Source organism: Cavia porcellus, unplaced genomic scaffold (genome assembly GCF_034190915.1).
Source record: "Cavia porcellus strain 051 isolate PalLab524CR breed Dunkin Hartley unplaced genomic scaffold, mCavPor4.1 scaffold_13, whole genome shotgun sequence".
NCBI lineage: Eukaryota > Metazoa > Chordata > Mammalia > Rodentia > Caviidae > Cavia > Cavia porcellus.
Genome location: NW_026947496.1, coordinates 58,821,890 through 58,829,864, shown reverse-complemented (window position 1 = coordinate 58,829,864; position 7,975 = coordinate 58,821,890). Strand labels below are relative to the sequence as shown.

General features: G+C 34.5%; 1 non-coding gene across 1 annotated transcript; it reads left to right on the top strand.

Moving 5' to 3' along the window:
- Nucleotides 1-5,526: 5,526 nt before the first annotated feature.
- Nucleotides 5,527-5,632, top strand: LOC111757921 (U6 spliceosomal RNA). The gene has a single exon (XR_002792168.1). It is a non-coding gene; the product is annotated as a U6 spliceosomal RNA (small nuclear RNA).
- The last annotated feature ends 2,343 nt before the right edge of the window (nt 5,633-7,975 follow it).

Here is a 7,975-nt window from a genome sequence, read left to right as displayed (position 1 = left end):
CAAATAAAATAATGTTTTCAGTGATTTTAACAGAGAATATAATTCCATGTCTTAATACACGATTACTGTTTTTATAGTTGTGTTTTTGTTTGACATGTGTGACAATCAGCCAGAGATATATATGAAGCTTTTAGAATAACATATTCTTTGTGAATAAAAATTGTTTAATAAAACCACTAAATAATGCTTTGAGTTGAAAAGCACAATTTTGAATTAAAAAATAAAATTTAGGAGGGTATAGGAGAATTCATGGGAAGTAGCATTCACTTTCACTATAAGCAAGTCTTTGGGTCCATTCTTTTTCTCTGAAAGGAGCTTGTTTTGACTGTGGAGCAAGTGACTAAGAGAATAAACATATAGATATATTAAGTTTGCCTAGGGTTTTTAGTTTTAGAAAAGTTCCCTGTTTCTCATTTCACAGTGTGTGTGTGTGTGTGTGTGTATAGTTGACTCTACCCAAGTAGAGTCATATCATGCAACCTGAGCTTTCAAACCACAGTTCTTTGAATAAGAGTGAGTATGAAGTAATCAATACTGGTCGCCAATCTCCATCTGGATGGAATAAATTAGGCATAATAGAAGACAGTGCAGTCAATATGCATAGAAAAATTGGTAATAAATGTGACAAATCTTCCTAATATGATGATTAGCTTCTTGAATCTAGTTAGATGTGAAACTAACTAGACCTACACCTGGGCATTTTATTCATGACAAGAAACTCTTACTGAATTTCTTAAGCAAAATCAATAGTTTCTTTTGAATCAGAATCAACTGAAGTCTACTTCCAGAGTTTCTTTTTTAAAAGCTGTGGTAGTGATTAAAAAGTGCAATCAGGTTTAAAAATCACTGAGTTCTTGTAAGGAGTATGCCTGTCCTATGGAATTATAGATTCCTGAATAACAAAACAGTCATTAAATGAGAATAATAAAAAAATCAACAATAGAATGCAAAGAATGTAAACCATTTCAATCTTTTCCTCTCTCCACCAACCCCAAATATCTCCATATCTTATAGATTCTATAAACAATTTCTGTAAAAGGTCATTTAAAATTTTTTAACTCCCTAAGTCTTATTCAGATGTAAGAGAAATGCAGCTCTATTTTAATAGAATGCATGTTAATAAAAAAGATAAGTAGAGTTTGTTTCTTATGCCTCAAAGCGTGAAGCAGAGTGTAGAAGAGTATGAATCTCCTACAAGTTTTTAAAAAGCATATTTATGGTACAGACCACTCAACAAATTTTATAGACACACACATGCAAAAGGAGGCCTTTGGACTGAAGGAGGAGTGGGGAGGAGTGGAGTAAAACAAAGAAAGAAAAGTTATTAGCTTTGGAATGCTTGCAGCGTCTTGGCTAAAGTTCAAGGTTAATTTTGTATTCTGTTGACCTTTAAAATTATGCAAACACAATCCTCTTTCTTCTCTTTTACTGCATTGCATTTCATATTTGTTTGCCTACCAATGACAATTTTATGATTTATGATCCACTTTCATTGTACTGTAAAGATAGCATGTTGTATTTTTCAAAAACCTGCATGGTGAACTGTGCAATTTTTCATTAAATAGTTGAAAACATGGAAACTAGGAGTGAAAGATGAAAAAACAATTGCTCTTATTATAAAAGACAAATAGCGCTGCCAATCTTATAAAATTATAACCATTGAACTTAAGACTCAGATGACTTTATAATAAGCTATGGTAAGGGTTAGTTTCTTAAAAAAGATTAGACTTGCCTCAGGCTTCTGGCTGATCTTTTCAGTATGCCTCCTATACATATTCCCTGTATGAATTTCAATATACAAGTGCGTGATTTTAAACTTGCATCTCTAGAAACTATACAAGAAATACTTGCTAGAAGAAAACCCCAAACAAAGAAATGGCTACACATAAAATTTTTGATTTCCTATAATCCAAAGTAGATTAATTTTTTGCAAAGTCCACAGCAAAATAAACATGGAGGGTACCTTATCAAATATTTTTCTTAAATATTTTCCTTTATCTATACTTAGAGCCATATAAATGTTATACTTTTCACTTCAACCATCACCATATTTTAGAAAAGTAAAGAAATTTTATTGTAATGTTATGGTTTGTGTCTAGATTACCCCCCAAAGCCTCATGTAATCATAGGTGAGAATTTTTCAGATATCACTGTATCCAAAGTGTGTAATGTGAGAATTAATTCATACTGCAATACTAGATTTGAGGGAACTAGGATTAAGGATGCTAGTGCTTCCCACCTTAAGTAGCCTGGATAAGATATAAGGGATAGAATGAGTTAAGGTAGTCCCTTGTTTGTTCTCACCTGCCTGTTTTCATTGGCTTGTTGCTCCTCTCTGATGTTCCTCTGTCATGACACCCTGCTGTGAAGCCAGCCAACTATAAACTAAAGCTTCTTGGAGCTGTAAGCTAAATAAAATTTTCCTCATTGACCTTTGGCTGCTGGGTATTTTATCTCAGCAATGAGAAAAGTAGCAAACACAGAACTTGATATCAAAGAAATGGGTCATTGGTATGACTGTACCTAACCATGAAGTTCAGGAGGCTTTGCAAATGGCTTGTTAACAGATTTAGGAAATGTTCAGAGATTTCAGCTGAAAAAGCAAGCATATAATGTCTAGGTTTGTACTTGATGGGAGATTCCTATCAGAGCTCAATAGACCAGAAATCTGATAGAAACACTGCTAGTAAAAACCAGGCTCAGAAAGTTTCTGCTGTGAAGGACAATTGGTTGTTGAATTCCAGATGACATACATTATAGCTTGGCAGACAGTTCATCTTCATTTTATTCATCTTCACAGACTTTGTCTCAAACTGAGAGTATGGCCAGTATACTAACTAAACCTGCAGGAAAAAAAAAATAAAATAAAATTCAGTGCAGTCTAATGCTGAGGTAGTGGCATGGATACTGGTGGGGGCTTTTAGCCAGATTTATTTTGAGAATCAAAAGCAAAGAACCTAAGAGAATGCTTCAAAACACTGTGAGTTTGGGTAGAAAGAAAGATACAGTACAGCTGAGGCCTGAAAAAATGGGACAGAGGAGAAATTAGTCACCGATAAAGCTAGCAATGAAAAGTCAAGTATTTCAGAAGACACAGAAAAGATGGTCTGAGGACATCACAAGAAAACGGAGGACTCCATCCTTTGCAGCCTTAGGTGTAAAGAATTTGCTTTAAGAAGAGAGCCCCTAGTGGGCTGGAGGTTTAGCTCAGTGGCATAAGCGCCTGCCTTGCAAGCAGGCAGTTGTGAGTTCAATCCTTGGTACCAATAAAAAACAGAGTCCCAGAGCACTGTGTTCCAGATTTCCTGCAGTCTAAAAATTTTGTTCCTTGGAATTGGGTTCAGAGTGCTCTGTCATACAAGTACTTAACCTCAACTGACAAAAGAGAAAAAAGTCTGACTACTGCTCCAACTGGCATTGGACTGTACTATAGCTACTGCTCCAACTGGCATTAGACTGTACTGGCTTTAGGCTCATACAGAATGAAAGTTTTGTGTGATCAGAAAGGCTTCCATCCAGATTTCATATGAAGGGGAGGCCAGGCAGTGTGCTGCTGAGATGACAGTGTGTTAGGCTGTAACTGTGAAGCTGGACGTGCAGTGGTGACCACAGGATGTCGGAGAAGTCAGGAATGTGGATCGTCTAAGGAAAACTGGAAAGATATAGTAGATCTCATCCAAGGGAGAAGTTACAAGAGCTACAATTATCAGCAGTGCTGTAGGGGGTAGAGCCACTCAGCCCTTTGGAGTTCACATCTTGTCATGGATTGCCTTGGATGATGGGCATGAAACAACAGGAATTAATATTGGTCCTGCTGAATTCTGAACTTGCTTTGTTCCTGTTCTTTGTATTCCCCTATTTGTAACTTTTAGGATGGAAATGTCTGTCTTATGTCATTGAATGTTGGAAGTGTTTAATTTTTTTTTTTTTTTTTTTTTCATTTGTACAGGGGCTCCAAATTATGAGTTGCTCTTAATTTCAGAGGAAATATTAAACTTTGACTTTATGGCACTACTGAAACTGTTAAAACTTTAGCAACTCTTAGAGTTACACTAAATGCCAATTGCATAAAGAGATGTGCATGAGTGTTTGAGGGGACAGAGACAGAATATTGTGCCTTGTGTTTAGATATCCCTACTGAAAACTCCTAAGACTCATTTGGTTGTAGGTGGGTCTTTTTTAGACATAGTTGGACACATAGTGTGTGATTGATTCATGGTTCAATGCTATAAACAAGGACACTAGGATTAAGGGTGTCAGTGCTATTAGCCTCGGTAGCCTGGGTAAAATACAAGGGACTCAAAGAACTGTTGTTGCCCACTGTTGCTTAGCTACCTTCTGCCTGTCTAAATTGTTTCTCCTCTGCAATGCTTGTCTTCTATGCCACCCTGCCTTGGAGCCAGACAATTACATGTAGAAACCTTTAGGATCTGTAAGCCAAATTACCTTTGAGTGTCAGATATTTTGTCTCAGCAATAAGAAAAATAACTAAGACATGTGGTTACAGTATTTCTCCTTACTTTATTTTCATTCTTACTAATGTTGCAAGTTTTATTATATTATGCCACTTATTGTATGAAATAACTTGCTATAACCATGGTTATGGTGTGCTTGATCTTAACAAATTATTTTTTTCTCCACCTGAGAATCTTTTGACTTCCTCTTCAATCCAACAGGATATTTTCACTGAGTATAGGATTCTTTTTTGGAATGCTTCTCTCTCATAATTTTACAGCACTGTGCCACTTCTTTGTGGCCATCAATGTTTCGAATGAAAAATTCAGTGCTACCTGTAATACTTTTCTGCCTAAAGATTAGGTGTGATTTTTTTCATACATTTAGTAACTAAAATATTATATCTTTTGGCAAAATTAATCTTGATTGGGATTCAATCATCAAGTGTGTGTGCTATTGTTGTGTATGTGCATGCACATGTGTGTAATACATCATACATGGCATTGGGAGAAAACTGTGAATATAGCTACTATATTCAAACAAATGAGATGTTGATGTTTACATGCGTTTGTATTAAATCCTTATAAATTGAAAAATGGGTTATTTGTAGCATAAATGATTCATAGTAAGAGAAATACAAGTGAAAATCTAATAACTTATGGGATTGTTCATTCTAGCTACAAATAATTTTTTTTCATACTAAAGCAGGAAAAAGTGGACCAATGTTGCCTGTTTGAAGCAGAATATCCATTTTAAGACAACTTGAATTTTATGAATTTGAAAATGAAATCATTTTGAATAAAATCATATTCCATTTAAAAATTTCAGAAGGTAATACAAAAATTACATCATTAAAATTGTTTTAAGAGTTAGAAAATAAGCAGGGTATTTAGCTTAATGGTATAAGCTCTTGCTGGAAAGCTTGAGGTTGTATGATTCCCAGTACAAACAACAAACAAACAAACAAAAACTGAGTCAGAAAATATCAAAATTCTTTGGTAAAATGAATTATAAAGGAGTTTAATGCAATTATATCATAGGTCTGTCTCTTTGGTACAAGCTATAAATAGTGCTTGTTTCAGCAATGCATATACTAAAATTGGGATGATTCAGAGAAGATGGTCCCAGTCCCTGACCAAAAGATGATGGGCAAATTAGTGGCATGTTCTATATTTTTCCCCTTTCCTTTACTGCCAGAAAAGCTGAGGCACTAATAAAATAATAAAAAAAAGTCTAACTACCATTAACTATCAGAATTATTCTTCAATGCTTAAAGTTTCAAAGAATGAGAATACAATAATAGAATAAGAAATGTGGATTTGAACTCTTCCCCTGGTTCCCGTTATATGGTTTATACAACTTTTATAATTTCCAGAAGGTTACTGAGTACTTGTGAGATGACTGTGAGCCATATCTAGCTTTGGATTGGGGGTGGTGACCAGAAACCCGGAGCATGATTAGAGAGTTAGGATTTTCTGACCCATTTTTACAGTTGTTAGAGAGGCAAGAGGGACTAAATGTTGGGTTTATCAGCAATAATCAAGAATATAAAGAATCACACCTGTGGAAGGAAGGATCCATAAAAAATCCAAGAACAGAGTCTAGAGAGCATTGAGACTATTACAAGCATTGGGCTATGCTGGACACTAATGTGCCCTAGAAAGGCCAGGGCAATCTACCTTCTAATACCTATGCATTTCTTTATCTGACTTTTCATGTATTTTCTTTGTAATATCCTATATTACATTGGTAAGTAAAGTGTTAACTCTGAATTCTGTGAGCTTCTCTAGCAAATTAATCAAACCTGAGAAAGAGTTCATGGGAATCTCAATTTATAGCTAGTTTTCAAAAGTAAAGGTCACAACTCCAGAATTATAATTGGCATTTCAACTGGGGGCCGGTCTTGTGAAACAGAGTCAGTAACCTATTGGATCTGACTCTAACTCCAGGTACATAGTTTCCAAACAGTTAAGTTATGCAGAACATTCAGTGGGTATCTTCCTGGGAATTGCTTGTTTGGTGTGTACGCTGGAGGTACACATGTGGTGTTACAAATGTACTTTTGAGTGTGAGAGAGGTAAAAAGCAATATGTGGAAAATATTTCAAAAAACACACATCCATATGCACATGGAAAAAATCTGCTCTATTTTAGTATGTCTTATGCATTACTGAAGTTATTGCTATATGCAAAGTCATGAAATAAAAACTAGAGGATTTATAGGAAAGCAACACTAAATGCATCTCTACTGATATATACAGGGTCATCAGAAGCTACTACAAATTGTAGCATTTCATGCATAATAAATGATTAAGAAATGTGCAGTTTCAAAGGGAATTTGTCACTTTATCTGGAAAAAGATGTGACATTTGATTACTGATATGGACTGGAAGGTTCAGTTTATGAGGAATTTTGAAGAGACAAAAACATCATTTGAAACAAGAGAGAAAGGTACAAACACAGAGATGGATCAAAGAATTGGTAATGCATGTGTTGAAATGAAAAAGCAAGTAAATAGATGACTGAAGTCTAAGAAAGTTTACATTGTGTTTACTTCTTTATGACCGGGTCCAGAAACATAACATTTTGTGCACCCACCTAGTATTTCTCGAAGTGAAGTGATACATAAGAAAATAAAATATATGTGCAGTGCTCTATTTTCCCCAAGTATGTCAATAGTTTTGAGGCCAATGAACTTTCTTAATGCATACTTTTTAGCAGAATTGACTTCACTAGCTTCTGCTAATCATATATCTCTGTTTGCAGTTGCTTAAGGTTGCAGAGAATTCTTGTAGTGAAACTTAATATAATTCCTTTCATTATTAAATAAACTCCATAAAATATATGTATTTTGATCTAATATATCAACATTTGGGGCCTGACTAAGAAAATATAAAATATTTCATGTCAAAAATATTAAATATGATTGAATTTGGTACACAGAATTTAGAGACCACTTCACTCTAAGAGGACAGGCATTTGATTGAATGAATTATGATATACCTATATAACTGACTATCATGGAAGTAGTTTAAAAATTTTACAGAAATTAATAGAGAAATAATAAACAAAGTAGAATATAAATAAAAATATATGCACATATGTCCACCTATGAGATTATAAATACATTTTATTATACATACATAATTATTTTTAATTAAATTCTTTTTTTAAAATGTGTTTCAAAACCATGATTTTTTTTAAACCAGGGACTGAACACATGAACTTGCTGTTACCAGGCAGGTGCTTATGCCACTAAGCTAAACTCCCAGGTGACTTTTTCCTTTTAAATACATACAATTAGCCTAACCAGAAAACAATTAATGTCATTTAAGCTGTGATTTCAAAGCAATCTTATGACATATTTTTATTAAACTCTTCAAATATGAGCCAGAATTTTATTAGGTACAGTGCCTTTATTAAGCATTACCCTTAGGACTCTCCAGCTTCCCCTTCCATTGGGTTGATGTATAAATACGCTGCACACCATGTCTTCTATTTTGGCCTCAGCAGACATTGCC